Source organism: Dreissena polymorpha, unplaced genomic scaffold (assembly GCF_020536995.1).
Source record: "Dreissena polymorpha isolate Duluth1 unplaced genomic scaffold, UMN_Dpol_1.0 chrUn007, whole genome shotgun sequence".
NCBI lineage: Eukaryota > Metazoa > Mollusca > Bivalvia > Myida > Dreissenidae > Dreissena > Dreissena polymorpha.
The window spans coordinates 812093-828111 of record NW_026273321.1 but is presented as its reverse complement, the minus strand read 5'-3'; positions in this window follow the sequence as shown (position 1 = coordinate 828111).

Below are 16019 nucleotides of genomic sequence, written 5' to 3'. Positions count from 1 at the left end.
CTCCACTGCTGACAAAAAGGCTGAAACAAATATTCTCGGCATGTGCAAAAACTTAAATATAGGCCCTATTTAAGCACATGTACACTTGTGTGACCCCTTGGGCTGGGTCAAATTTAACCCCAGGGGCATAATTTGAGCAAACTTTGTAGAGGACTACTATATCTCACTACATACAAAATGTGGTAGCCCTAGGTCCTAGAGTTAAGGACAATAATATTTTAAAAGTTTTCACAAAATAAGCAAGATATAAGCGTATATAATGTTCAATTTTGTGACCCGCGGGCATAATTTGAACAAACTTGGTAGAGAACTATTAGATGTCACTACATACCAGATTTGGTAGCCCTATGCCTTATGGTTAAGGACAAAAAGTTTTTTTAAGTTTTCACAAAATAGGCACTATATAAGCATATAATCGATTTTGTGGCCCCCACGGCAGGGTCAAATTTGACCCATGGGACATAATTTGAACAAACTAAGTAGAGGACTATACAATAACACTACATACCAAATTGTGTAGCCTTAGGCCTAATGGTTATGGACAAGATTTGTTTTTAAAGTTTTCAAAAAATAGGCATTATATAAGCATATGTTCAATTTTGTGTCCCCCGGGGTAGGGTCAAATTAGACCCCAGGGATAAAATTTGAACAAATTTGGTAGAGGACTATAAGATGTCACTAAATACAAAATTTGATAGCCCTAGGCCGGATGGTTATGGACAAAAAGATTTTTTAAGTTTTCACAAAATAGGCCTGATATCAGCATATCTTCAATTTTGTGACCCCCGGGGCAGGGTTAAATTTGACCCCAGAGATAAAATTTGAACACATTTGGTAGAGGACTATTAGATGTCACTACATACCAAATTTGGTAGCCCTAGGCCGGATGGTTATGGACAAAAATATTTTTAAAGTTTTCACAAAATAGGCCTGATATAAGCATATGTTCAATTTTGTGACCCCCGGGGCAGGGTCAAATTTGACCCCAGGGGCATAATTTGAACCAGCTTGGTAGAGAACTATAAGATGTCACTACATTCCAAATTTGGTAGTCTAAGGCCCAATGTGTATGGACGAGAATATTTTTAAAGTTTTCACAAAATAGGCTCCATATAAGCGTCTGTTCAATTTTGTGACCCACAGAGCATGGTCAAATTTGACCACAGGGGCATAATTTGAACAAACTTGGTAGAGGACTATAAGATGTCACTACATACTAAATTTGGTAGCCCTAGGCCCAATGGTTATGGACAGAAAGATTTTAAAGTTTTCACAAAATAAGCCCTTTATAAGCATATATTCAATTTTGTGACCCCCGGGGCAGTTTCAAATTTGACCCCAGGGGTATAATTTGAACAAACTAAAAAGAAAACTATTACATGTCACTACATACCAAATTTGGTAGCCCTATGCCATACGGTTATGGACAAGAATGTTTTTAAAGTTTTCCCACAATAGGCCTTATATAAGCATATGTTCAATTTTGTGACCCTCGGGGCAGGGTCAAACTTGACCCCAGGGGCATAATTTGAACAAACTTGGTAGAGGACTTTAAGATGTCACTACATACCAAATTTGGTAGCCCTAGGCCCAATGGATATGGACAAGAGAATTTTTAAAGTTTTCACAAAATAAGCATTTAATAAGCATAAACATAAATTCAATTTTGTGACCCCCGGGGCAGTTTCAAATTTGACCCCAGGGGCATAATTTGAACAAACTAAGAAGAGAACTATTACATGTCACTACATACCACATTTGGTAGCTCTAGGCCCAATGGTTATGGACGAGAATATTTTTAAAATTTTCACAAAATAGACCCTATATAAGCATATGTTCAATTTTGTGACCGCCGGGGCAGGGTCAAATTTGACCCCAGGGGCAAAGTTTGAACAAATTTAGTAGAGGACTATAAGATGTCATTACATACCAAATTTGGTAGCCCTACGCCCAATGGTTATGGACAAGATTTTTCTTTAAAGTTTTCACAAAATAAGCCCTTTATAAGCATATATTCAATTTTGTGACCCCCGGGGCAGTTTTAAATTTGACCCCAGGGGTATAATTTGAACAAACTAAGAAGAGAACTATTACATGTCACTACATACCAAATTTGGTAGCCCTATAAAATACGGTTATGGACAGTATATTTTTATTTTTATTTTCACAATAGGCCTTATATAAGCATATGTTCAATTTTGTGACCCTCGGGGCAGGGTAAAACTTGACCCCAGGGGCATAATTTGAACAAACTTGGTAGAGGACTATAAGATGTCACTACATACCAAATTTGGTAGCCCTATGCCCACTGGATATGGACAAGAGAAATTTTAAAGTTTTCACAAAAGAAGCGCTTTATAAGCATATATTCAATTTTGTGATCCCCGGGGCAGTTTCAAATTTGACCCCAGGGGCATCATTTGAACAAACTAAGAAGAGAACTATTACATGTCACTACATACCACATTTGGTAGCCCTAGGCCCAATGGTTATGGACGAAAATATTTGTAAAGTTTTCACAAAATAGACCCTATATAAGAATATGTTCAATTTTGTGACCCCCGGGGCAGGGTCAAATTTGACCCCAGGGGCAAAATTTGAACAAATTTGGTAGAGTACTATTAGATGTCTCTACATACCAAATTTGATAGCCCTAGGCCCAATGGTTATGTACAGAAAGATTTTAAAGTTTTCACAAAATAAGCCCTTTATAAGCATATATTCAATTTTGTGACCCCCGGGGCAGTTTCAAATTTGACCCCAGGGGTATAATTTGAACAAACTAAAAAGAAAACTATTACATGTCACTACATACCAAATTTGGTAGCCCTATGCCATACGGTTATGGACAAGAATGTTTTTAAAGTTTTCCCACAATAGGCCTTATATAAGCATATGTTCAATTTTGTGACCCTCGGGGCAGGGTCAAACTTGACCCCAGGGGCATAATTTGAACAAACTTGGTAGAGGACTATAAGATGTCACTACATACCAAATTTGGTAGCCCTAGGCCCAATGGATATGGACAAGAAAATTTTTAAAGTTTTCACAAAATAAGCATTTTATAAGCATAAACATAAATTCAATTTTGTGACCCCCGGGGCAGTTTCAAATTTGACCCCAGGGGCATAATTTGAACAAACTAAGAAGAGAACTATTACATGTCACTACATACCACATTTGGTAGCCCTAGGCCAAATGGTTATGGACGAAAATATTTGTAAAGTTTTCACAAAATAGACCCTATATAAGAATATGTTCAATTTTGTGACCCCCGGGGCAGGGTCAAATTTGACCCCAGGGGCAAAATTTGAACAAATTTGGTAGAGGACTATTAGATGTCTCTACATACCAAATTTGATAGCCCTAGGCCCAATGGTTATGGACGTGAAGATTTTGAAAGTTTTCACAAAATATGCCTTATATAAGAAAATTTTCAATTTTGTGACCCTCGGGGCAGGGTCACCCCCAGGGACATTCCTGAGAAATTTCATCAGAATTGGACCAGAAGTTTAGGAGAAGATGTTAAAAGAAAAAGTGACCGCACGCACGCACACACGACGGACACAGGACCATGACGTAAGCCCCACTGGGAGCTAAAAACCAGAATGTAAGCGAAATTTTTAAAAGGGTGGTTTATTTAAACACACTTGCCTGCCAAAAGCTATCGCCTAAGCCGTAAACTTCGTAAACCTCGTTGTACGACTTTTAGGGCAAGTATGATGTAACAAAGAACGCATTTTATTATCACACTCATATAAATTACGAAACCTAAAAAAAATGTATTAAACGATATACTATTCTGGCATTTATGAACAAGCATTTAAAATACAAAGAAACACTACTTAATGAAAGCCTTCTTAAGCAAATGATACGAAATAGTCAGAAAATCTACTATTCATGTAAAAATATATAATTAAACAATACCGGCGACACATTTCTATCAATAGTAGTATTTAACTAATATTAACTTAATCTGCGAATTTGAATCTCAATTGTATGAAAAAAGCAGCACCTGCTCCATGTTGCAAAAGTAAAACATGTAAATCGGTCTAAAGACACTGTACATGATTGGTTTAGTGAAGCCTTCGTATGTTCATACATGCGACTACAATCTTCGGGGACACACATGCCATCGTAGTTAAGTGGTTGAACATCATATAATCATATGAAGGTTAAGATGATTCAACTTGAATGTTTCGGGGTAACACGTGGTATTTACATATGAGATATGTAAGTGGAATGTCTCAGGGTCGCACATGACATTGTCATATGGTGGCGGGTGAAAGCGGCCGGATACAGATGACCGATAAGTCGCGTACGGCGCGGAGGGAATTCTTCTTCTCTGTGCACAACTCAACTCGGAGTAAGCTGGCGGAGGATGCCCAGTCCTCTCGACCGAACCCCAGTCTGTTAATTGCCCTTCCGTTTCAAGGCGGGCGTTTCCAGGAGAGTTATGTCCATGAGCATGATATGTCATCGTTTCTGCACGCTGGATGGTTTGGTCATTGACGTTTCGCAAAGAATTAGGGACCGCGGTTACATGAGTTGCCCTTTGTCTACGATTTATTTCCTCATTAGCCATGTTGACTGTATTTTCCATGGGGTGCGGAGTTCCCATGACCACTGGCGATTGAGAGATCTGATTATGATCAAAATCCCTCGCGGCCTGTGCCAATCGTCGATCGGCAACTTTTTCTCCTGTTTTATAGCAACAGTAACAACAGCAACAGATACACAGTAACATTGCACCTAAAGCTACTGATGAAAAAGCCATGATTTGTATAAATATGCCCGGCCGTGTTAAGTCGAGGTTGAAGAAGTCATTGTTGCAATCTGAGTTTCCAAACTTAACTTGTGGTGTAGTTGTATAAATTGAGAAGTTCATTCTTTTAATTTGATTAAGAATGTTATAACGTTAGACTAATTACATGAAAATTTTGACGCATTAATAACGTCTATTATTATATTTGCGACATATAAGTCTTTGCCATGAGGACATACTAGTAAAATAGTTAAGTGTAGACGCATTCATGAAAGTCTTATAGAACCTTTATGAAGGGTTACATTTTAAGTGATTTACAGACATTGAGGGTAAGTACTACAATCCTAAGCAGTTATTAAGAATCCCGATTCTGAAAAAAAAACAGTAACAATTCAAATCAATTCTTTAGGATCGCATTTTTTTTTTACAGATTTCTAACTTTTATATGTATACTTTAGTCCAATAATAATATCATCAGTATAACCGAATTAAAATCTTACAAATGGCTTTGGTTGATTTTACTTACGAAATTGCAACACAATCTTGACGGGTGTATATTGTAGAAAAAAGACTATGTAGTTCGGTCTTTTAACCCATTTATGCTTAGTGGACTCTCCCATCCTTCGAAATTGGATCAATTTATTTCAAAAATTAGGGATGCCTAGTATATTTATTTCTCTGTTAATAATATTTCTTAAAGAAATTCTTTTCAGCAAATAGCGCAGACCCTGATGAGACGCCGCATCATGCGGCGTCTCATCTGGGTCAACGCTGTTTGCCAAGGCCTTTTTTTCTAAACGCTATGCATAAATGGATTAATCGTGTATTGTATTGTGTTTATAAATATATAAATATATCATACATTTTATATTCATATGAAGTATAAGATAAATAAAAATGCATTCAATTAAATTAAGAAACATTTTTTTAAATACAAAAAATCGAACATACATATGTTTTGGTATTCGACCTATGGAACCGTTCGTTTAAATTACGAGTTGCTTCTATACTCCAGTCGGTCTATTTTTAACCTAGAAAAAATTGCAAAAGAATTAATTCCGTGTGGATCGTATTCTCCTATGTCTAATTAATACAAAGTGTTATTTTCAAGTCTCAACTCAATGGGGAAAGTGTTTAAATTAAACGTTAAAAATGGCGAAAAATGCGAATTTTTCTGATGTCAAATGTAGTACACCATACATGGTTTTCGAATAAATATGACGTCATATTAAAAGTGATGTGCAACAGTACAACATGGCGGGCAAAGTCAGTTGACAGTTCTGCTGATCGATGTGGTATCAACTGTGATTTTAGGTTATAAAGACGGTAAGTAGAAGTTTTGTATTTCAAGTGAAGTGAAATGATATATTTTAATATAGAGCAATACTTAATAGTGCCGATGTTTTAGCAGAAATCTAGTTGAAACAAGATTACAAGAAGGAGCCCTCTTCAAACACATGCATCAAGTTATATATGATATCTTGACTTATTGAGTCGTTTATACTTCTTTGTAGACCTTTTTTACATATAAAAGACACATGGACAATCGGTATTTACCGAAAGCATTGCAAATACATGAGAATTTTTTTTTGACAACCTGTAAACCGAATTCTGCAAAATTGTTAAAAGTACGGAAGAGTGTTTTTGTCAAAATTCGCAAAATTTGTGAAAAATATTATTTCTTAGTTTGTCGCATTTCATTCTATTTTTTATTTAAACACGTTTATTATGAGCTAAGTATTAAATATTTTCTATATTAACTCCATTTCAGGTCACGTGGATCAATGAAATACAGATTGCGGAAGAAATCAGTTACTCTTGTTTAATGTGGCTTGTTACCTGCAAATATCAATACTAAGGTATGTTTACCCTCACATATCTTTAGAATGCAATCAGTAAGCTTTTGAAATTGTTGCAAACATTCTATAGAGAATAATGCAGTAAAAAGGCAACACGTTTATGATACATAATGAATGAACTATAATAAGGCTTATATAAAGTAATGAACAACTTTTTTTCTAGGTTCATACATCAACGAGAAAAGTTGAAAGAAGGCAGTGGGGGCTGGTTATTGGGTATTTTTTAAGCAAAGGTAAGGGTGCATTCACATGCATAGAATGTTTTTATTAAACTATTAAAATTTATGTTAACATCCTTAAAACGAATTGAATGTTCAAATTAATTTATTGAAAAAAACACACTTTTATTTACACTTTCTCTAAATTTGTAGGAATGTTAATCTGACGACTGGCACAAGTCCCTTTAAAGCATTTCATATACTGCGAAAACATTGAGACCGATGTATAAGGGTGTTACCAGAGGTCAAATATGTAGCCAAGGTATGTCATATAGTTCTAAAATTGAATTATATGACGCACTGCAATTTGTAAATACATTATGTACCCCTATGATTTGAACTTTAATCATTTATCACAATAAGGCATACACACAGTCCAATAACATAACACATTTTTCAGAAAATAGTAAGATCGCACAACTCGTTGATTGTCTATAACTCCTGTATACAATTATTAGTTTGATGTACAGATTATAATTTTCAAGCAAATATATATAGTTTCAAGTTTTTAAAGCCATTTCCTTTGTTTGATAATCTGTTTTGCCTTTTGTGCAGACGCAGTTGTGTATAAAGTATGTGACAAGACCAAAAGTTCAAGTAGCTTTGGCCATCTTTATCATTCAGCATGGTATGTTATATTAACTGAATAGTCCATTTTAGGATATGTCATGTATTGTAATCAGAAAAATGATAATTTAAAAGAATAATTACACTGCTAGTCAGTGATATTTGGATTGCATCTGTTCACAAGTGGATATTAACATTTTGCCACTCGTACCAACCAGAACGTACTTTATTATACTGAAGTATGCTATTATATAGTAAACATATCTTCCAAAATCAAAAAGGACACAGAAAATAAAACCAACACTGATTCAAAATACCTGGGTCAACACAAATACTTATTTAACATTATTCTACGTCTGTTACAGTTGTATGTATTAAAATTATATTGAAAATATATTAATGCAATCAATTATTTCAGCATTTTTGTTGCAGGGCAATGTATGATGGATGACGGGCGAAAAGCAGAAATTTAAGATCTGATGAGACGTTTGATATCAAGTGTGACTGCTTTTTCTACGCTAAATCGGACAAAAACTTTAAGATCGGATGAGACGTTTGATATCAAGTGTGACTGCTTTTTCTACACTAAATCGTATAAATCAGATATAAGGCGAGTAAATCAGACAAAGAAAGTATGGGATATCAAGAAGAATGTCCTTGGACCAGAGTTATGCAACATGCTTCCGTTCATACATGCATACACAGGTTGTGATGCGATTTCTATGATATATGGTATCAGCAAAGAAGCCGTACTGAAGCTTTTCAGAACCAGTCCCAAGTTCAGACAGATCATTGAGATATTAAATGAAGAAGAACCAGACGTTAACAAGATAACAACTCATGGTAAAGAGGCAATACTTTTTCTCAACAACGGTGATACTTTAGAAGAGCTCGATATCCTGAGATTCCGGAAGTTTACCCAGAAGGTTTGCACAACTTATCAAGCAAAACGGCTGCCTTGCGCTTTCAATCACTGCGCACATACCTACAGACACAGATATGGCGAGGGAACAACACACTGGATGCAGTAGATTGGGGCTGGGATATATCCAACAACAAATTAATTCCAGTAAGGACACATCTTCTGTCTGCTCCTGAACCTCTACTCAAAGTAATACGCTGTAATTGCCAACAAAGTTGTGACTCACAACGATATACGTGTAGGAAACATGGACTTGATTGTTCACAAGATTGTTCACAAGGCTGTGGGAACTGTCGATGAAACTGTTCAAATTCCTCCGACGTCAATGATCATGACGAAATTGTGTCTGAAACCTGAACGTATTATATGTACGACCTGTATAAAGATTTAAAAAATGTAAAAGGATTCAATGCATTTATGAAATAGTTGAAAGCATTCAGGTTTTTCAATAATTATACACATCATTTATTGGAATGTTTACGTAACAAATGGCATTGACAAATTATAATTGATGCAATATTTATATAAATACAGAGTATAGATTTAAATAATTATATATATATATATTTATTGTTTCAATTAGACAATGCCAGATTTTCCAATGAGTTTATTTGATTGTGGATGTTTATTTTCTATAATACGTATCAAAATAGATCTGTATATATGAAAAACTTTGAAATGCAAACATATACTTTAATCATTCATTAAAAAATGATTAAACTATATACATGGTTTTTCGACACAAATGACAAAATTATACGTTTTGTTATAGTCCTATCGTATTTTTTGACGAAACATTTACACTCGTATTAATAACATAAACATGCAGATGCTATTATAAAAGACGTTTCGCACAAATCAGTGATTTTATTTTGCTTTTATTTGTTACAGACTGTGCGATTTGAATTGAGAAAATTATCGCGATAAACCATGAAATTGGGAATTATAAATATGATATAAGTAACAGAATTAAAATTGATTTTAAGTGCCTGTTCATTTTTTTTCTAGCCATTTTGGGAAAAAGGAGTCTGGTCAAATTGAGATTGTTTTAATTGATAAAAGTGTCAACTTTGGGACTTATTTATCAACAAAAAGGACTAAATTAAAGTTATATATTATGTAGGATGTTTAAATAAAAAGTTGAGATCTAGAGTTAAGAAATCATAAGTCAAAAGAGGATTTTTATTTGTTTTAAGAAAATGATCTTTTATTGGGAAATTTTGGTCAGCTTTTGGGAAAAAAACATAGTTTTTCGATTGGGAAGCAGCCAAAAATCGGCGGTAATTTTAAGCAAAAAAATCACTGTAAATATTAATCAAGTTATCTTGTGATTGATAGAACTGGAGCCGAAATTTTTATTTTCTTAAGAGAGAAAAAATTGCTCGCTTAATTAACATTGTTACAATGTATTCAAACCAATTATTACAATACTATATCATATGTTTTCGCGACCCTACATATCGTTTTACTCTTACATGTTATTCTTATATAGAGATAATAATAATCTTAAATGACATCAAATCAGTATATGCCTTTTAATTACATATTGAACAATTCGAAAATATAGGCTTGGCAAAAATATGGTTTTCGCGAATTTGTGTACAGTTATTTTAATATGTATTTGATATAAAATGGGTGAAGTGAATATATTAAAAGGAATTTAAGTTAAATATAGTTGCTTATTTTTACTTAAATGAGATTTCCCTGGGCTGCATAACTGTTTCTGGTTGCAATAAATGATCTTGGGTGAATGATCTTGAGAATACAATTAATGGACACTGTTGAAAAGAAGTGGGTGGGGTAAATTGACCCTAGACATACAATAAATATGATCAAAATAAAAAGAGAAGTCGACTTGAAGATCATCACCAGCCTCTTGACATATTTGTATGTCGTATATGCTTCAAAAACAATGAAAACTAATGCTTAATGACCAGATGCATTTCATATATGCATTTTTTTGGTAAATGTCCACTGGTTTCAGCTAAAGTTCAAGGCATGTCGTTTTGTTACAAATTTGAGCACTTTCCGCCAAAGATAAATAATTTTAAACCTTTTCATGAGATTCCCCATATATTTAAACACTTAAAAATAAGCAAATAAATTCTTTTGCAATTTTTTCTACCTTTGGCCATTTTAAGGCTAGAATGACTGAAGTAAACTACTTCACGATTGAAACTAACGATTTAGTTTACATTCATTAATTGCTTTGAAAAATATCGACGAGTTAAATTCTTAAACTAACACGTTCAACCAGAAGGAATTAAAAAGATACTTTTACGAATCTACATAGTAACCGTTATCACTTCAAATATTTGTTTCGATCACCAAATACTATTGTTATACTTTAGACAAATATTACAATAGTAATAAGGCATATTAAAGAGCCCGGTGCAATAAAACTTAGCAAATATCTGTTAAAAATATCAAACTGTTTTATAAAATGTATACATTATTTCGTTTACATATAAAAGGAGATCACGTTTTATGTCGACTGTTTTCCATTTGATGTTAAATAGTCTAAGCCTATCGCAGTTAACAAATATTGTAAACCAAATAATTTCTGGTTGACGCTCGATTATATCAGGAATAGCAACATCAACAGCAGCAAATATAACACTTTGAATAATCGTGCTTAATTTACTCTCATTATTGTTTAAAACTCTTAACAGCCCAAACTCTTCTGTGGTTAACCTAATCTCGAAATATCGCAAATGGATTTTACAATTTAAGTTAAATCATTGTATTACTTAAAATCATTAAAATACAACATATGGTCCTTTCCACTCTTACTTACAAAACAATTTGCAATTAAATAACTTTTATATTATATGACAGTATTATCACTTACAAAACATTCCATATTTAGGTAAAGTAGTCTTCTATATGACAATATTATTTTTAAGCCATAATGCCAAAACGTACGGTTGTACTTGTTAAATTATTTACCTAAGATAACACAATATATAAACGTCTATACACACATCTTTAATACCTCCACAAAGATTGCTGATAAATCATTCGACGTGTTTTAATTAAAAAGCTCTTTAGACAGACCAGTATGTCCTAGTTCGATATCAATACTCTTCGCTATTAAAACATTCCTTAAATGTTAGGCAAAAAAGATAGTTATAGAGGCCCATATACCAAGCCAAACCGTGCATAATTTAATAATATAATGGCTTTTCAAAATTAAACATATTTGTTATGCAAGCTTAGCACATTGATATTCAATTTGTTATTTAATGTTCAAAGTTACATAACATTAGTTGCATCCTTAAACTGTGCATAATTAGATATATGTCTTTATATTTTCAGTTTTATTTTATTATCTACGGTGTTGGTATTACATTTTAAACGCAATAAACTGTATTATGGTGATATCAGTAATAACACTGATATCTTTTCTAACGCATATTTTCATTGATCTTTTTAATTAATTTGCATTGTTATGTATACAAACAAAGGCATTTTTGTCTTGTTTTTTCAAAAGGGCACGGCCTTCCATTTAGGTAGAAAAAATATCGGCAAAACTGAGAAAAGGGAAAAACAATTTCTAAAGAAAGCTTCCGATTTCGGAAAAATTGCATTAGTTCTTTTAGAGGAAGCGGCCCTTGCTAACCTCCAGTTCTGACAGAGCTGCGACTTTACGACGACCATCCCGATCAAGCCACGATATGAAAAAGGTTAGGGTCGGGGTGGATCGAGGCCAATTGGAGTCTACATCGAGCAAAAGAGACATTATGATCTTCATTTCGACCGTACTACGATTCCTCCGTAAATATACATACATATATATATATATATATTGTAGGCCACGATCCCGCTACGTTTGTTTTGAGCATGTTCAAAATAAGGGTGGCGAGAGCGTAGAGCTCTCCGATCATGAAGACTCTTCCGCGATCATACTGCGCTTATGAAAACTCAACTACGTTTCTCCTGCGATTTGTCACGATCAGCCACGATTTCGGCAACGCTTTCATCTGTTCGTAGTAGAAGCGGCGTCTATGTGTGAACGGTGGGTTAAGAAGGAAAAAAGCCCTGCAAACTATCTTTAAACAATTCCAGGACACATAAGAAAATGAAACAAAAGCATTGTACCAATGTTCGAGATAAAGATCATCAGAATATCTTAACGCGATACACTCTGTTTTGCAGTTAAGAATTATATTATACGCTAGTGTAAGAGACAAATGTGCATCAAATAAATCAAGGAGAATAAGTCAAGAGTATGATGAATATGAATAGATTCATGAACAAAAGCTACACGAATATTGGGACATTATAACATTGAATGAAACATCTTATGAACATCACACGCATTCTTGTGTTATAATTTGAAAAAAAAAATCTTGGAATTGTTAATAGCATGCTAAGATTACAAGAGGACATCATACATACAATGCCCGGTGTGAAATCAAAAGAAAAAGACAACATGAATATCAAATTGACAACACACATATCAAATGATAATATAGCACACATGCTTTAAATCGCACGAAGCAGATCTCCGAATCGGTGGCTATCATCGCAATAACCAACACGAACATTATTTCTGAATTCAAAAGAACGAATTTTATAGCATTTTATTTTCGGGAAAGGCCATATTATGCATAGAGGTTCGACGCCATTGTCTTCCTGTAAGCTTAATACTCGTTTCCATGAACGAAACGGCCGTAGACGAGCAGATTCTCTGTGACCTTACTTGTTAATTAAAATTCTACATGGTAGACAGTTCGGATATTTTGTTCAATGCAAGTGTTATCTATGTGAAAAATGTCTCCATATATCTACTTGTTTGCTTTAATAGTTGAATTAATTATTAGTCTTCATTTGCTGATTAATTTATAACTACACAGGAGAGGTGATGGCCAGTTGGTTTAAGTACTTAATTATAAGGTTTTAACAGACTAGCCTTCAGGGACAAACTACTAAACAAACTGAAGTTCGGTAAGGCACTTTTAATGACGAAGAGAGCCGGTTAGATAACATACTTGAATGTTTTACTCAGGTTGGCTATGTTTTGAACATTGCAATTAATAATGGCATAGCCAAAGAACATGCTCTGACGCTTACGAGATAACTGAATTGTACTTCGCCCCCCCCCCCCCCCCCCAGGGGGGAGCGAATACAATTATTTCGGTTTTCTTTTCATTTACAGTCATGCCTATTTTACGAAAATCAAATATACTATCCAATTCACGATGTTGTTCAATAGCGGTTTAAGAGAAACACGCAACACCATCCGCAAATAATATACATTGTACTTTTGGAATTTCTTCAGTAATTAAAATTCCTTGATGGCCCCGGTCACGTAGGTAAAGGGATAAATCGTTTATGAATATATTAAAATGATCGTGCTAGCTACGTCCCCTTGCTTTGTACCAATGTTACACTCAATTCAGTAGTGACATTGTTGTTTATGACACACACGCGACTCCGCAAATTTGAGTACATAGAGACAAAGACCTTATATATTTTTCAATTTAAAACTATTTTCTGCATTATATCAAATATACTACTCAAAATTTGCTAAGAATCACTTGTTATAGTATGTGTAATTTGAAGTTCATCCCTGTCTAGATTCAGCTAGCGTCATACATCTATTGCTATGAGGAACATAAGTACAGTACAAAACAGCACAATACAAAACAACATAAACACAAATAAGAATAAAGCTGGGGTCACCGCCTTGGAACGGTCAATGCAAAGCATTGGGGATTTAAACCGGTTTTAGAGCGCTCAACCTCACACTTGGCCCAGCAATATTCATGTTACATTTAAGTGTAAATAAAAATTAACCTCATAGCATTGTAACTCAAATTAAACAATAATAAAAGGGAATTAAAACGCATTCAATTTAATTATTATTTAATTACGCAATGGTAGGAAAGATACCAGAGCAAGAGAGTTACGACTTTTTGACGCACGATGAAATGAAACTACTAACAAGTATCTACTACATTCCTTCTTTATAGAAAAAGATTTAAAAATATAGCGTCATAAAGTTAATATTTCAGATCATCATCGCACAAATACAGGGAGAAGGAGCAATAATGGGTGTAAAGGATCCATATTACATACATTTGTTGTTTATGCGATTGCTAAAAAATAAATCTAACAAGAAACACCTATCAGAGATAAAATAAAATGAAAATTGAACGATATAAAACCAATGACCTATGCATGAAGATTACAACAGTGAAAGTGGGTCGTATGACTTCTTCAGGGGTTTATACAGATATGCGTTAACGATTCTCCAGTGCGAATTCACAATAGAACTATTGTCTTGTAAAAACCTGCAGCCACAGGAAACAACTACATAATTTTCATCAAAAAAGATTATTTTACTTCATGGTACAAAAATCTGTTAACAATTAAGTATTGAATTACATAAGTACCGGTACGTTATTTATATCGCTGACACAACAATTTGTATATTCAAAACGTGGTTTCAAATTATGAATATAAAATTTTGACAATTTTTTCTGCTAAAGTAAACAAGTGTTGTTAATGTTAGACAATGTAAATGTCAATGGAAATGATCGTTGATCCGATTTCGACTGTACCGTCAGGTGTTGTCCATGGCACCTCAAAAGTGTTGTCACGTCAGACGTTGTCCATGGACCATCGAAAATGTCGTTAACGTTGAAGGCGATGCGTTTGTTGTTGTTGAAAAGAAGTTTGGCTTGTCGTTCTTGTCAACGATGATTATCAAGCAGTCGGCTTCGTTGATCTGCGAACTGAGGCTCACATTGTGACGCGAATTCTTCGTTGCTTCGTGTCATCCATCGTTGTCATACAGTTGTTGTTTCTAAGTTTTTATTTAAAAAAATATTGTTTAAGTTTAAAATGATAGAACAGATTATTTCGTCACACTATTTAATGGCTTTAAACTTCTAACTTATAATTTATTGAAATTTTATTATAGCAATAATAATGCAATTGTGATTCTCTCTGAACAGACTTTCTTAGTGTATACACTGTTGACAGTAGAAACCCTTTTCAAGTTAAGCAAGGGATCAATGCCCATGGCATGGAGTTTTTCTCTTCATGCACTGAAATGCTGAAAAGCAGTTTGCTAGTGAGCTGTTGACACGTTCGGAACAGATCCTTATTTGGCTTTGGTAATACAATATTTTGACGCAAATGATGCAATACGCGAGCAAATGATGTTTAACTAATATTTCGTAACACGGACTGTGTAGCTGTTTCCAGGTACTGACTATGCGCATCGTTCTGGCACTTATCGGATGGTAAGAAAAGAACACTTCACTTCCGAAAATTTGGAAATCCACCCGGCAGTAGCAAAGCATTGTCAGATGCTCATTAACATATGAATCCCTTAATATGTTTCCTGTCAGACTAACTCACTCTGTTTGCTGTTTGTTGACCTGAAGGTAAAAGCACTCTTGATTTTTAACCATCTGAATCTAATGATTTGCAAATGGACAGGATTAATCTATGTCGATTTCATGGAGGGAAAATGAAGTCTACAAATACGAACATTTTGAAAAAAAAGCAAAAATGCTGACTGTTTCGTTCGCGTTTTTTACTTTTGTGCTTTCAATGAATTGTTAAAGGCACATGTTAAATGTGTGTAATTAATTGTGCTTTATGTCTAAGTCTAATTCGTCACAGCTGAATTCATGGCAGTACAGTCTATACGAGATTGCTTGTTGAAAGTC